Below are 15,023 nucleotides of genomic sequence, written 5' to 3'. Positions count from 1 at the left end.
ATAGTTGGAACCTAAGACTTGTCTCATACTATGTGCAACTTAAGCATACAGACCAAGAAGAAAGAAAAAACAAAAACCTGCAATTAATTGTTGACCTTTTTGTTTGTCAAAAAGAGCCTATTCTTTTAAGCCACTCATTGTTTCTTAGAAAAAAGCAAGGTAAGAGAAAAACCTGTAATTTCATTTTGACAGTTTTTTATTTGTCAAAATGAGACTTCTTTGAAGCCACTCAAGGTTACTTAGACAAAATGGAATCTACAGTATACCCAATATACCACCAAATGGTTGACAGTTTACTAAATATGCATAAGTATTTATTTTTTGATGGATTTTCAAAAGCAAAATTCACTTGATGCTTTTGACATCAATCAGATAATGGAACCATGGGATTTAAAGGAACCAGAGAAGATGGGCTCGTCCGGGATTTTTAACCCGGGACCTCTCGCACCCTAAGCGAGAATCATACCCCTAGACCAACGAGCCAACTGTTCATGCATTTTCATGTATACTAATGAAATTGGAAGTGAAACTGTTGGAATACATTAGTAAGTATTTTAAAATACTATCAGATAATAGAACTAAGCACTTTTAAAGAACCTGAGAAAACAGGCTAATCCAGGATATGAACCTGGGGCATTTTCCACCCAAAGCAAAAATCATACACCCAGACCAACAAGCCACAAGCTAAATAATTTCTTATTCAGATTTTACCATTTTTAAAGTAAAACTCAAATTATTTAATAAAAAAATGCAATAAGCTGGAAAAAAAGATGTTACATTTTAAAAATACCATAACAATTTAAAAATGTATTGGTAGCATAGCTAAAATGATTCCTTAAGGTAAAATTTTGTCCAAGTAGGCATATTTGGAAAGTTCAGTGCCAAGATTATGGGGTTCCTTTAGAGTTTGAACTTTTCTGATAGTTGGAACCTAAGACTTGTCTCATACTGTGTGCAACTTAAGCATACAGACCAAGAAGAAAGAAAAAAACAAAAACATGCAATTAATTGTTGACCTTTTTGTTTGTCAAAAAGAGCCTATTCTTTTAAGCCACTCATTGTTTCATAGAAAAAAGCAAGGTAAGAGAAAAAACTGTAATTTCATTTTGACAGTTTTTAATTTGTCAAAATGAGACTTCTTTGAAGCCACTCAAGATTACTTAGACAAAATGGAATCTACATTATACCCAATATACCACCAAATGGTTAACAGTTTACTAAATATGCATAAGTATATATTTTTTGATGGATTTTCAAAAGCAAAATTCACTTGATGCTTTTGACATCAATCAGTAAATGGAACCATGGGATTTAAAAGAACCGGAGAAGATGGGCTCGTCCGGGATTTTTAACCCGGGACCTCTCGCACCCTAAGCGAGAATCATACCCCTAGAACAACGAGCCAACTGTTCATGCATTTTCATGTATACTAATGAAATTGGAAATGAAACTGTTGGAATACATTAGTAAGTATTTTAAAATACTATCAGATAATAGAACTAAGCACTTTTAAAGAACCTGAGAAAACAGGCTAATCCAGGATATGAACCTGGGGCCTTTTCCACCCAAAGCAAAAATCATACAACCAGACCAACAAGTCACAAGCTAAATAATTTCTTATTCAGATTTTACCATTTTTAATGTAAAACTCAAATTATTTAATAAAAAAATGCAATAAGCTGGAAAAAAAGATGTTACATTTTAAAAATACCATAACAATTTAAAAATGTATTTGTAGCATAGCTAAAATGTTTCCTTAAGGTAAATTTTTGTCCAAGTATGCATATTTGGAAAGTTCAGTGCAAAGATTTAGGGGTTCCTATAGAGTTTGAACTTTTCTGATAGTTGGAACCTAAAACTTGTCTCATACTGTGTGCAACTTAAGCATACAGACCAAGAAGAAAGAAAAAAACAAAAACCTGCAATTAATTGTTGACCTTTTTGTTTGTCAAAAAGAGCCTATTCTTTTAAGCCACTCATTGTTTCTTAGAGAAAAGCAAGGTAAGAGAAAAAACTGTAATTTCATTTTGAGTTTTTTATTTGTCAAAATGAGACTTCTTTGAAGCCACTCAAGGTTACTTAGACAAAATGGAATCTACAGTATACCCAATATACCACCAAATGGTTGACAGTTTACTAAATATGCATAAGTATATATTTTTTGATGGATTTTCAAAAGCAAAATTCACTTGATGCTTTTGACATCAATCAGATAATGTAACCATGGGATTTAAAGGAACCGGAGAAGATGGGCTCGTCCGGTATTTTTAACCCGGGACCTCTCGCACCCTAAGCGAGAATCATACCCCTAGACCAACGAGCCAACTGTTCATGCATTTTCATGTATACTAAAGAAATTGGAAGTAAAACTGTTGGCATACATTAGTAAGTATTTTAAAATACTATCAGATAATAGAACTAAGCACTTTTAAAGAACCTAAGAAAACAGGCTCATCCAGGATATGAACCTGGGGCCTTTTCCACCCAAAACAGAAATCATACACCCAGACCAACAAGCCACAAGCTAAATAATTTCTTATTCAGATTTTACCATTTTTAAAGTAAAACTCAAATTATTTAATAAAAAAATGCAATAAGCTGGAAAAAAAGATGTTACATTTTAAAAATACCATAACAATTTAAAAATGTATTGGTAGCATAGCTAAAATGTTTCCTTAAGGTACATTTTTGTCCAAGTATGCATATTTGGAAAGTTCAGTGCCAAGATTTAGGGGTTCCTATAGAGTTTGAACTTTTCTGATAGTTGGAACCTAAGACTTGTCTCATACTGTGTGCAACTTAAGCATACAGACCAAGAAGAAAGAAAAAAACAAAAACCTGCAATTAATTGTTGACCTTTTTGTTTGTCAAAAAGAGCCTATTCTTTTAAGCCACTCATTGTTTCTTAGAAAAAAGCAGGGTAAGAGAAAAACCTGTAATTTCATTTTGACAGTTTTTAATTTGTCAAAATGAGACTTCTTTGAAGCCACTCAAGGTTACTTAGACAAAATGGAATCTACAGTATACCCAATATACCACCAAATGGTTGACAGTTTACTAAATATGCATAAGTATATATTTTTTGATGGATTTTTAAAAGCAAAATTCACTTGATGCTTTTGACATCAATCAGATAATGGAACCATGGGATTTAAAGGAACCGGAGAAGATGGGCTCGTCCGGGATTTTTAACCCGGGACCTCTCGCACCCTAAGCGATAATCATACCCCTAGACCAACGAGCCAACTGTTCATGCATTTTCATGTATACTAAAGAAATTGGAAGTGAAACTGTTGGAATACATTAGTAAGTATTTTAAAATACTATCAGATAATAGAACTAAGCACTTTTAAAGAACCTGAGAAAACAGGCTAATCCAGGATATGAACCTGGGGCATTTTCCACCCAAAGCAAAAATCATACACCCAGACCAACAAGCCACAAGCTAAATAATTTCTTACTCAGATTTTACCATTTTTAAAGTAAAACTCAAATTATTTAATAAAAAAATGCAATAAGCTGGAAAAAAAGATGTTACATTTTAAAAATACCATAACAATTTAAAAATGTATTGGTAGCATAGCTAAAATGTTTCCTTAAGGTACATTTTTGTCCAAGTATGCATATTTGGAAAGTTCAGTGCAAAGATTTAGGGGTTCCTATAGAGTTTGAACTTTTCTGATAGTTGGAACCTAAGACTTGTCTCATACTGTGTGCAACTTAAGCATACAGACCAAGAAGAAAGAAAAAACAAAAACCTGCAATTAATTGTTGACCTTTTTGTTTGTCAAAAGGAGCCTATTCTTTTAAGCCACTCATTGTTTCTTAGAGAAAAGCAATTTAAGAGAAAAAACTGTAATTTCATTTTGACAGTTTTTAATTTGTCAAAATGAGACTTCTTTGAAGCCACTCAAGGTTACTTAGACAAAATGGAATCTACAGTATACCCAATATACCACCAAATGGTTGACAGTTTACTAAATATGCATAAGTATATATTTTTTGATGGATTTTCAAAAGCAAAATTCACTTGATGCTTTTGACATCAATCAGATAATGGAACAATGGGATTTAAAGGAACCGGAGAAGATGGGCTCATCTGGTATTTTTAACCCGGGACCTCTCGCACCCTAAGCGAGAATCATACCCCTAGACCAACGAGCCAACTGTTCATGCATTTTCATGTATACTAAATAAATTGGAAGTGAAACTGTTGGCATACATTAGTAAGTATTTTAAAATACTATCAGATAATAGAACTAAGCACTTTTAAAGAACCTAAGAAAACAGGCTCATCCAGGATATGAACCTGGGGCCTTTTCCACCCAAAGCAAAAATCATATACCCAGACCAACAAGCCACAAGCTAAATAATTTCTTAATCAGATTTTACCATTTTAAAAGTAAAACTCAAATTATTTAATAAAAAAATGCAATAAGCTGGAAAAAAAGATGTTACATTTTAAAAACACCATAACAATTTAAAAATGTATTGGTAGCATAGCTAAAATGTTTCCTTAAGGTAAATTTTTGTCCAAGTATGCATATTTGGAAAGTTCAGTGCAAAGATTTAGGGGTTCCTATAGAGTTTGAACTTTTCTGATAGCTGGAACCTAAGACTTGTCTCATACTGTGTGCAACTTAAGCATACAGACCAAGAAGAAAGAAAAAACAAAAACCTGCAATTAATTGTTGACCTTTTTGTTTGTCAAAAAGAGCCTATTCTTTTAAGCCACTCATTGTTTCTTAGAGAAAAGCAAGGTAAGAGAAAAACCTGTAATTTCATTTTGACAGTTTTTTATTTGTCAAAATGAGACTTCTTTGAAGCCACTCAAGGTTACTTAGACAAAATGGAATCTACAGTATACCCAATATACCACCAAATGGTTGACAGTTTACTAAATATGCATAAGTATTTATTTTTTGATGGATTTTCAAAAGCAAAATTCACTTGATGCTTTTGACATCAATCAGATAATGGAACCATGGGATTTAAAGGAACCGGAGAAGATGGGCTCGTCCGGGATTTTTAACCCGGGACCTCTCGCACCCTAAGCGAGAATCATACCCCTAGACCAACGAGACAACTGTTCATGCATTTTCATGTATACTAATGAAATTGGAAGTGAAACTGTTGGAATACATTAGTATGTATTATAAAATTCTATCAGATAATAGAACTAAGCACTTTAAAAAAACCTAAGAAAACAGGCTCATTCCGGATATGAACCTGGGGCCTTTTCCACCCAAAGCAAAAATCATACACCCAGACCAACAAGCCACAAGCTAAATAATTTCTTACTCAGATTTTACCATTTTTAAAGTAAAACTCAAATTATTTAATAAAAAAATGCAATAAGCTGGAAAAAAAGATGTTACATTTTAAAAATACCATAACGATTTAAAAATGTATTGGTAGCATAGCTAAAATGATTCCTTAAGGTAAAATTTTGTCCAAGTAGGCATATTTGGAAAGTTCAGTGCCAAGATTTAGGGGTTCCTTTAGAGTTTGAACTTTTCTGATAGTTGGAACCTAAGACTTGTCTCATACTGTGTGCAACTTAAGCATACAGACCAAGAAGAAAGAAAAAAACAAAAACATGCAATTAATTGTTGACCTTTTTGTTTGTCAAAAAGAGCCTATTCTTTTAAGCCACTCATTGTTTCTTAGGGAAAAGCAAGGTAAGAGAAAAAACTGTAATTTCATTTTGACAGTTTTTAATTTGTCAAAAGGAGACTTCTTTGAAGCCACTCAAGATTACTTAGACAAAATGGAATCTACATTATACCCAATATACCACCAAATGGTTGACAGTTTACTAAATATGCATAAGTATATATTTTTTGATGGATTTTCAAAAGCAAAATTCACTTGATGCTTTTGACATCAATCAGTAAATGGAACCATGGGATTTAAAAGAACCGGAGAAGATGGGCTCGTTCGGGATTTGAACCCGGGACCTCTCGCACCCTAAGCGAGAATCATACCCCTAGACCAACAAGCCAACTGTTCATGCATTTTCATGTATAATAATGAAATTGGAAATGAAACTGTTGGAATACATTAGTAAGTATTTTAAAATACTATCAGATAATAGAACTAAGCACTTTTAAAGAACCTGAGAAAACAGGCTAATCCAGGATATGAACCTGGGGCCTTTTCCACCCAAAGCAAAAATCATACACCCAGACCAACAAGTCACAAGCTAAATAATTTCTTATTCAGATTTTACCATTTTTAAAGTAAAACTCAAATTATTTAATAAAAAAATGCAATAAGCTGGAAAAAAAGATGTTACATTTTAAAAATACCATAACAATTTAAAAATGTATTTGTAGCATAGCTAAAATGTTTCCTTAAGGTAAATTTTTGTCCAAGTATGCATATTTGGAAAGTTCAGTGCAAAGATTTAGGGGTTCCTATAGAGTTTGAACTTTTCTGATAGTTGGAACCTAAGACTTGTCTCATACTGTGTGCAACTTAAGCATACAGACCAAGAAGAAAGAAAAAAACAAAAACCTGCAATTAATTGTTGACCTTTTTGTTTGTCAAAAAGAGCCTATTCTTTTAAGCCACTCATTGTTTCTTAGAGAAAAGCAAGGTAAGAGAAAAAACTGTAATTTCATTTTGACAGTTTTTTATTTGTCAAAATGAGACTTCTTTGAAGCCACTCAAGGTTACTTAGACAAAATGGAATCTACAGTATACCCAATATACCACCAAATGGTTGACAGTTTACTAAATATGCATAAGTATATATTTTTTGATGGATTTTCAAAAGCAAAATTCACTTGATGCTTTTGACATCAATCAGATAATGGAACCATGGGATTTAAAGGAACCGGAGAAGATGGGCTCGTCCGGTATTTTTAACCCGGGACCTCTCGCACCCTAAGCGAGAATCATACCCCTAGACCAACGAGCCAACTGTTCATGCATTTTCATGTATACTAATGAAATTGGAAGTAAAACTGTTGGAATACATTAGTAAGTATTATAAAATTCTATCAGATAATAGAACTAAGCACTTTTAAAAAACCTAAGAAAACAGGCTCATTCCGGATATGAACCTGGGGCCTTTTCCACCCAAAGCAAAAATCATACACCCAGACCAACAAGCCACAAGCTAAATAATTTCTTATTCAGATTTTACCATTTTTAAAGTAAAACTCAAATTATTTAATAAAAAAATGCAATAAGCTGGAAAAAAAGATGTTACATTTTAAAAATACCATAACAATTTAAAAATGTATTGGTAGCATAGCTAAAATGTATCCTTAAGGTAAATTTTTGTCCAAGTAGGCATATTTGGAAAGTTCAGGGCCAAGATTTAGGGGTTCCTATAGAGTTTGAAGTTTTCTGATAGTTGGAACCTAAGACTTGTCTCATACTGTGTGCAACTTAAGCATACAGACCAAGAAGAAAGAAAAAAACAAAAACCTGCAATTAATTGTTGACCTTTTTGTTTGTCAAAAAGAGCCTATTCTTTTAAGCCACTCATTGTTTCTTAGAAAAAAGCAAGGTAAGAGAAAAACCTGTAATTTCATTTTGACAGTTTTTTATTTGTCAAAATGAGACTTCTTTGAAGCCACTCAAGGTTACTTAGACAAAATGGAATCTACAGTATACCCAATATACCACCAAATGGTTGACAGTTTACTAAATATGCATAAGTATTTATTTTTTGATGGATTTTCAAAAGCAAAATTCACTTGATGCTTTTGACATCAATCAGATAATGGAACCATGGGATTTAAAGGAACCGGAGAAGATGGGCTCGTCCGGGATTTTTAACCCGGGACCTCTCGCACCCTAAGCGAGAATCATACCCCTAGACCAACGAGCCAACTGTTCATGCATTTTCATGTATACTAAAGAAATTGGAAGTGAAACTGTTGGAATACATTAGTAAGTATTTTAAAATACTATCAGATAATAAAACTAAGCACTTTTAAAGAACCTGAGAAAACAGGCTAATCCAGGATATGAACCTGGGGCATTTTCCACCCAAAGCAAAAATCATACACCCACACCAACAAGCCACAAGCTAAATAATTTCTTATTCAGATTTTACCATTTTTAAAGTAAAACTCAAATTATTTAATAAAAAAATGCAATAAGCTGGAATAAAAGATGTTACATTTTAAAAATACCATAACCATTTAAAAATGTATTGGTAGCATAGCTAAAATGTTTCCTTAAGGTAGATTTTTGTCCAAGTATGCATATTTGGAAAGTTCAGTGCAAAGATTTAGGGGTTCCTATAGAGTTTGAACTTTTCTGATAGTTGGAACCTAAGACTTGTCTCATACTGTGTGCAACTTAAGCATACAGACCAAGAAGAAAGAAAAAACAAAAACCTGCAATTAATTGTTGACCTTTTTGTTTGTCAAAAAGAGCCTATTCTTTTAAGCCACTCATTGTTTCTTAGAGAAAAGCAAGGTAAGAGAAAAAACTGTAATTTCATTTTGACAGTTTTTTATTTGTCAAAATGAGACTTCTTTGAAGCCACTCAAGGTTACTTAGACAAAATGGAATCTACAGTATACCCAATATACCACCAAATGTTTGACAGTTTACTAAATATGCATAAGTATATATTTTTTGATGGATTTTCAAAAGCAAAATTCACTTGATGCTTTTGACATCAATCAGATAATGGAACCATGGGATTTAAAGGAACCGGAGAAGATGGGCTCGTCCGGGATTTTTAACCCGGAACCTCTCGCACCCTAAGCGAGAATCATACTGTCACAACTGAGGGCCTGAGCTGACGGGAGGCAGCCTCAGTTGTAGGGGCTGAGATGTACCGGAACCAGGGAGGTTGTATCAGACCCCTGGACATGTAAGTAACATGAAGAAGAACCGCCCGAAGGCGTGACCACGACAACTTGAATAAAAGTCAATGATGTTTATTTATGACAAACTCCATGCATCACAGTAGCAGTAAAAGAAACATAAAAGTCAGCAAAGAATAAATACAGTTCCTGGGAACTACAGGGTGGCAGGAGCCACAGGGCACTGGTAGTGTGAGATAGTTCTTATAATCTTCTAGATGGAAAGTCCTTACCAGGCCCGACTGTAGCAATGGAGATAACCCAGGATTGTACCAGCTGGTGTTCCAGGAAAAGCTGGGCTGCTGAAGATAAAACGGCTGCTGTGGATACTGGCTGGAACCAGACTGTTGTTGGCATGGAGTGGATACTGGCTGGAACCAGTTAAATAATAAATGAACTTGGGAGCGATGAAATATGAGCTGAAGTTAGGAGTTTGAGAGCGGTGAAATTATAATACCGGTGGAGAGTGGTAAAGTGTAGAAAGGACACCGGCCCTTTAAGAGAAGCTGTACTCTGCTGGAAGCTGGGCTGGAAGCAGGTAATGTTGTAGCTGGAAACAGATGAATCCACAATGGATCGGAGAGTCAGGCTACACCGCAGGTGGAATGCTGGTGCGGGTTTCTATGGTGGAAGTCTTGAGACAGGAGCTGGAACCTGGAAGACAATCACAGGAGAGAGACAAACAGGAACTAGGTTTGACAACCAAAGCACTGACGCCTTCCTTGCTCAGGCACAGTGTATTTATACCTGCAGCAAGGAAGGGATTGGCTAGGCAATTATGCAGATTAACAATACTGACAACAGATTGGAGGAAATGATCAGCTGACAGAATCCAAGATGGCTGCGCCCATGCAGACACTTGGAGGGAAGTTTGGTTTGTAATCCATGTGGTAATGAAAACAGTAATGGCGGCGCCGGCCACTGGAGACAGGAGACGCCAGACTGACAAGTGCACATCCAACCACGCGGACACAGCGGAGGCCGCGGCTGACGTAATCGCCACTCTGACACTCTGCATGCAGAAGCTCAGGGACGGCGGCGGAGGCCGCGGGAGACGCCATGCCAGATGTAATAAGGCGTTACTGTGACAGCGTCTCAGAGAGACAGGAGAGGATGCAGGAATGTGAACATTAGGATAACAGATGGGATCCGGTCCTGGAGCGCTGAGCCAGCCTTAGGAGGCATCTGATGGGTAAGAAATGGCGTCCAGATACCCGGATCGTGACAGCACCCCCCCCCCCCTTTAGGAGTGGCCCCAGGACACTTCTTTGGCTTTTGAGGAAACTTGGAATGGAATCTCCGGACCAAGGCAGGAGCATGGACATCAGAAGCATTGGTCCATTAACGTTCCTCAGGACCGTAACCCTTCCAGTCAATAAGATACTGTAGTTGACCATAACGGTGACGTGAGTCCAGGATCTTGGCCACTTCATACTCAACGCCTCGTTGAGTTTGGACTTTCGGAGTTGGAGGAAGTGAGGAATGAAACCGATTCAAGATCAGCGGTTTCAACAGGGAAACATGGAATGTCCTGGGTATTTTTAAGAAGGGAGGCAACTGGAGTCTGTAAGCAACAGGATTGATGACTTGTTCAATCTTGAAAGGACCGATATAGCGAGGTGCAAACTTCATACTGGGAACTCTTAACCTCAAATTCTTCGTGGATAACCATACCCGATCACCCACCTTGAGAGCAGGAACTGCTCGACGCTTCTTATCCGCAAACTTCTTGTACCTGAACGATGCCTTGAGCAGAGCTGATCGTACGCTCTTCCAGATATTGGCAAACTGATGCAAGGTGATATCCACTGCGGGAACAGAAGTTGCTGGAAGCGGTTGGAACTCAGGGACTTTAGGGTGGAATCCAAAGTTAGTGAAGAATGGTGTTGAAGCAGAGGAAGAATGATACTGGTTGTTATGACAGAACTCGGCCCAGGGAAGTAATTGAACCCAGTCATCTTGAGAGGAGGACACATAGATGCGGAGGAAGGCCTCCAAGTCCTGATTCACCCTCTCGGTTTGACCATTGGTCTGAGGATGGTAAGCCGTGGAAAACTTTAGCTTGACTTGAAGGACTTGACATAAACTTCGCCAGAATTTGGCTGTGAATTGAACTCCTCGATCTGAGATAATTTCTTCAGCAAGACCGTGGAGTCGGAAGATCTCTTGTATGAATACTTGAGCCAACTTGGAAGCTGACAGAAGACCGGTGAGAGGAATGAAGTGTGCCATCTTGGTGAACCGGTCAACTACCACCCAGATGGTATTGAACTTGTTGCACATGGGTAAATCTGTAATAAAATCCATCGACAAATGGGTCCAAGGTCGACGGGGAACAGATAGTGGAACCAGTTGCCCCGCAGGCGACTGGCGGGATACCTTATGTTGAGCACACTTTGGGCAAGATGCAATAAACTCCAAGACGTCCTTTTTCAGAGTTGGCCACCAATAGGACCTAGAGATAAACTCCAGGGTTTTTTGGATACCTGTATGTCCGGCAAAACGGGAAGCATGGGCCCAATGCATGAGCTTCTTCCTTAGCATCGGTTTCACAAAACTTTTCCCTGATGGGGGCGTAGAGTCCATCCCTACCGTGGAGAATGCCAACGGATTTATAATAGGATGCTTGTCTGAAGACTCTGACTCATTTTCTTGCTCCCATGAGCGGGAAAGGGCATCGGCCTTGCGATTCTGAGAGCCCGGACAGAACTGGAGTTTAAAGTCGAACCTGGAAAAGAAAAGTGCCCATCTGGCCTGACGAGGGTTGAGACATTGTGCGCCTTTCAGATATAAAAGGTTCTTGTGGTCTGTAAGTATGGTGATTGAATGAGAAGCTCCCTCCAACAGATACCTCCACTCTTCTAGAGCGAGCTTGATGGCTAGCAACTCCTGGTCGCCAATGGCATAGTTGCGCTCAGCTGGGGAGAACTTCCGGGAGAAGAAACTGCAAGGGTGTAAATGGCCATCTTTAGCCATCTGAGATAACACCGCTCCTACTCCAACGGAGGAGGCATCCACCTCTAAGATGAAAGGAGAGTCGATGTCAGGCTGTTTCAGAACAGGCGCAGAGATGAACCTTTGTTTTAAAAGATGAAATGCTTGCATGGCTTCTTCAGACCACTTGGACGGGTTAGCACCCTTCTTAGTGAAAGCAGTAATAGGCGCCACAATGGTGGAAAAGTCTCGTATAAACTTTCGGTAATAGTTGGCGAACCCCAAGAACCTCTGGACCCCTTTGAGGGTTAAGGGTATCGGCCAATTTTGGATTGCTTGTAGTTTCTCAGGATCCATCTCTAGTCCGGAACCGGACACAATGTACCCTAGAAACGGAATGGACTTGACTTCAAAGACGCATTTCTCTAATTTGCAATAGAGATGATTGACACGGAGACGGGACAGAACCTCTTTAACCCAAAAACGATGTTCCTCTAAATCGTTGGCAAAAATGAGGATATCGTCTAGATAGACCACGACATGACGGTATAGAATGTCTCTGAAGATCTCATTGACAAAATGCTGGAAGACAGCTGGAGCATTGCTCAATCCGAAGGGCATGACGAGGTACTCATAATGTCCGTCACGAGTGTTAAAGGCGGTCTTCCACTCGTCACCCTCACGGATCCAGATGAGATTGTATGCACCTCTCAAGTCCAGCTTTGTAAAGATGGTAGCTCCGCTAACTCTGTCAAAGAGCTCAGTAATCAGGGGTAAAGGATAACGGTTCTTGATGGTAATGTCGTTCAAACCTCTGTAGTCGATGCACGGCCGCAGACCACCATCTTTCTTTTTTACAAAAAAGAAGCCTGCGCCGGCTGGGGAAGAAGAAGGTCGAATGAACCCCTTTGCTAGGTTCTCTTTAATGTATTCCTCCATAGAATGCGTCTCAGGCAGAGACAACGGATAAGTTCGGCCTCGAGGTGGAACCTTCCCTGGAACGAGATCAATCGGGCAGTCCCATTCTCTATGAGGAGGAAGGATATCAGCAGAAGCTTTACTGAACACATCCGTGAAATCTTGATATGGAGGAGGTGGAACATCAGACGACCTGGGGGAGGAAGAACAGACAGGCAATACTTTAAACAAACATGTCTCAGCACAGGAGGAACCCCATGCCAGGATTTGCATAGTCGTCCAATCAATTGTAGGATTGTGAAGACGGAGCCATGGAAGGCCCAGGACCACAGGATGTGTGGCTCTTGGAATCACTAAAAAAGAAATAAGTTCGGAATGAAAAACTCCCACTCTCAGACGAACTGGTAGAGTCCTTAAAGAAATAACTGCATCAAAAATTTTGCTGCCATCCACGGCAGTTAAAGAAATGAACGAAGGAAGTCTCTCGGTGGGTAGGGACCACCGTTTAACATAGGCTTCGGTAATAAAGTTCCCAGCTGCTCCGGAATCAAGGAGGGCAATGACGTTCCGATAACGTTGAGCAACTTGAAGCGAGACTGGGAGATTACAATCTTGAGGAGATGGAGAGGAGATCATTACTCCTAGCCGGCCCTCTCCTTGGCGAGCTAGGATTTGGAGTTTCCCGGACGTTTGGGACAGGCATTAATGGTGTGAGACGGAGCTGCACAATAAAGACAGAGAGACTCAGAGAGACGTCTTCGGCGCTCAGCAGGAGTTCAACGGGAACGGCCAATTTGCATGGGCTCATCTTTAGTTGGTGACAGTTGGCGAGGAGGAGGAGCAGAAGATTTTGGAGCAGATGATCTTCCACGCTCAGTTGCTCTCTCTCTGAAACGTAAATCAACTTTCGTGCAGAGTGAGATTAGCTCATCTAACTTAGAAGGTAAGTCTCTGGTAGCTAACTCATCTTTAATACGCTCAGATAAGCCATGCCAGAATGCAGCATACAGGGCCTCGTCGTTCCATGCCAGTTCGGATGCCAGGATCTGGAACTGTATCAGATATTGTCCTACAGTACGTGACCCCTGGCGTAAACGGAGAATCTCGGATGAAGCTGAGGTTACCCGGCCTGGCTCGTCGAAGATGCGCCTGAATGTTGACACGAAGGCAGTGTAGGAAGATAGCAGGGTGTCGGACCTCTCCCATAACGGTGATGCCCAATCAAGGGCTGAGCCACTGAGAAGAGAAATAATGTAGGCAATTTTTGTACGGTCACTGGGAAAATTGCCAGGTTGTAGCTCAAACTGAATCTCACACTGGTTGAGAAATCCCCTGCAGAATCTTGGAGATCCGTCAAATTTTGCTGGCGTTGGAAGATGAAGACGTGGAGCAGAAATGGGTAAGGTGGGTGGGGTTATAGCTGGAGTCACTGTGGTTGACGCACCAGATGCGCCTGATCCACGGAGAGTTGTCTGAATCCCATCCAGCCGAGTAGAGAAATCCTGGAGACAGCGGATGATGTGGCCCTGTGCAGCCTCCTGATGTTCTAGTCGGGCTGCCAGTTCTTGCATCGGCCTTGCCGCTTGATCCTGGTCTCCGGCTGGATTCATTAGGTCAGTGCTTACTGTCACAACTGAGGGCCTGAGCTGACGGGAGGCAGCCTCAGTTGTAGGGGCTGAGATGTACCGGAACCTGGGAGGTTGTATCAGACCCCTGGACATGTAAGTAACATGAAGAAGAACCGCCCGAAGGCGTGACCACGACAACTTGAATAAAAGTCAATGATGTTTATTTATGACAAACTCCATGCATCACAGTAGCAGTAAAAGAAACATAAAAGTCAGCAAAGAATAAATACAGTTCCTGGGAACTACAGGGTGGCAGGAGCCACAGGGCACTGGTAGTGTGAGATAGTTCTTATAATCTTCTAGATGGAAAGTCCTTACCAGGCCCGACTGTAGCAATGGAGATAACCCAGGATTGTACCAGCTGGTGTTCCAGGAAAAGCTGGGCTGCTGAAGATAAAACGGCTGCTGTTGATACTGGCTGGAACCAGAATGTTGTTGGCACGGAGTGGATACTGGCTGGAACCAGTTAAATAATAAATGAACTTGGGAGCGATGAAATATGAGCTGAAGTTAGGAGTTTGAGAGCGGTGAAATTATAATACCGGTGGAGAGTGGTAAAGTGTAGAAAGGACACCGGCTCTTTAAGAGAAGCTGTACTCTGCTGGAAGCTGGGCTGGAAGCAGGTAATGTTGTAGCTGGAAACAGATGAATCCACAATGGATCGGAGAGTCAGGCTACACCGCAGGTGGAATGCTGGTGCGGGTCT

At 39.5% G+C, this 15,023-nt stretch overlaps 3 non-coding genes across 3 annotated transcripts; all 3 read right to left on the bottom strand.

Annotated features, from left to right (window-relative positions):
- Nucleotides 1–410: 410 nt before the first annotated feature.
- Nucleotides 411–483, bottom strand: TRNAP-AGG (transfer RNA proline (anticodon AGG)). Its single transcript has one exon. It is a non-coding gene; the product is annotated as a tRNA-Pro (tRNA).
- A 5,449-nt stretch (nucleotides 484–5,932) lies between these two features.
- Nucleotides 5,933–6,004, bottom strand: TRNAP-AGG (transfer RNA proline (anticodon AGG)). Its single transcript has one exon. It is a non-coding gene; the product is annotated as a tRNA-Pro (tRNA).
- Nucleotides 6,005–7,773: 1,769 nt separating this feature from the next.
- On the bottom strand, nucleotides 7,774–7,846 carry TRNAP-AGG (transfer RNA proline (anticodon AGG)). The gene has a single exon. It is a non-coding gene; the product is annotated as a tRNA-Pro (tRNA).
- Between the last annotated feature and the right edge of the window lie 7,177 nt (nucleotides 7,847–15,023).

Source organism: Pseudophryne corroboree, chromosome 3, assembly GCF_028390025.1.
Source record: "Pseudophryne corroboree isolate aPseCor3 chromosome 3, aPseCor3.hap2, whole genome shotgun sequence".
Classification (NCBI taxonomy): Eukaryota; Metazoa; Chordata; class Amphibia; order Anura; family Myobatrachidae; genus Pseudophryne; species Pseudophryne corroboree.
This window is presented reverse-complemented; position numbering and strand designations above follow the sequence as displayed.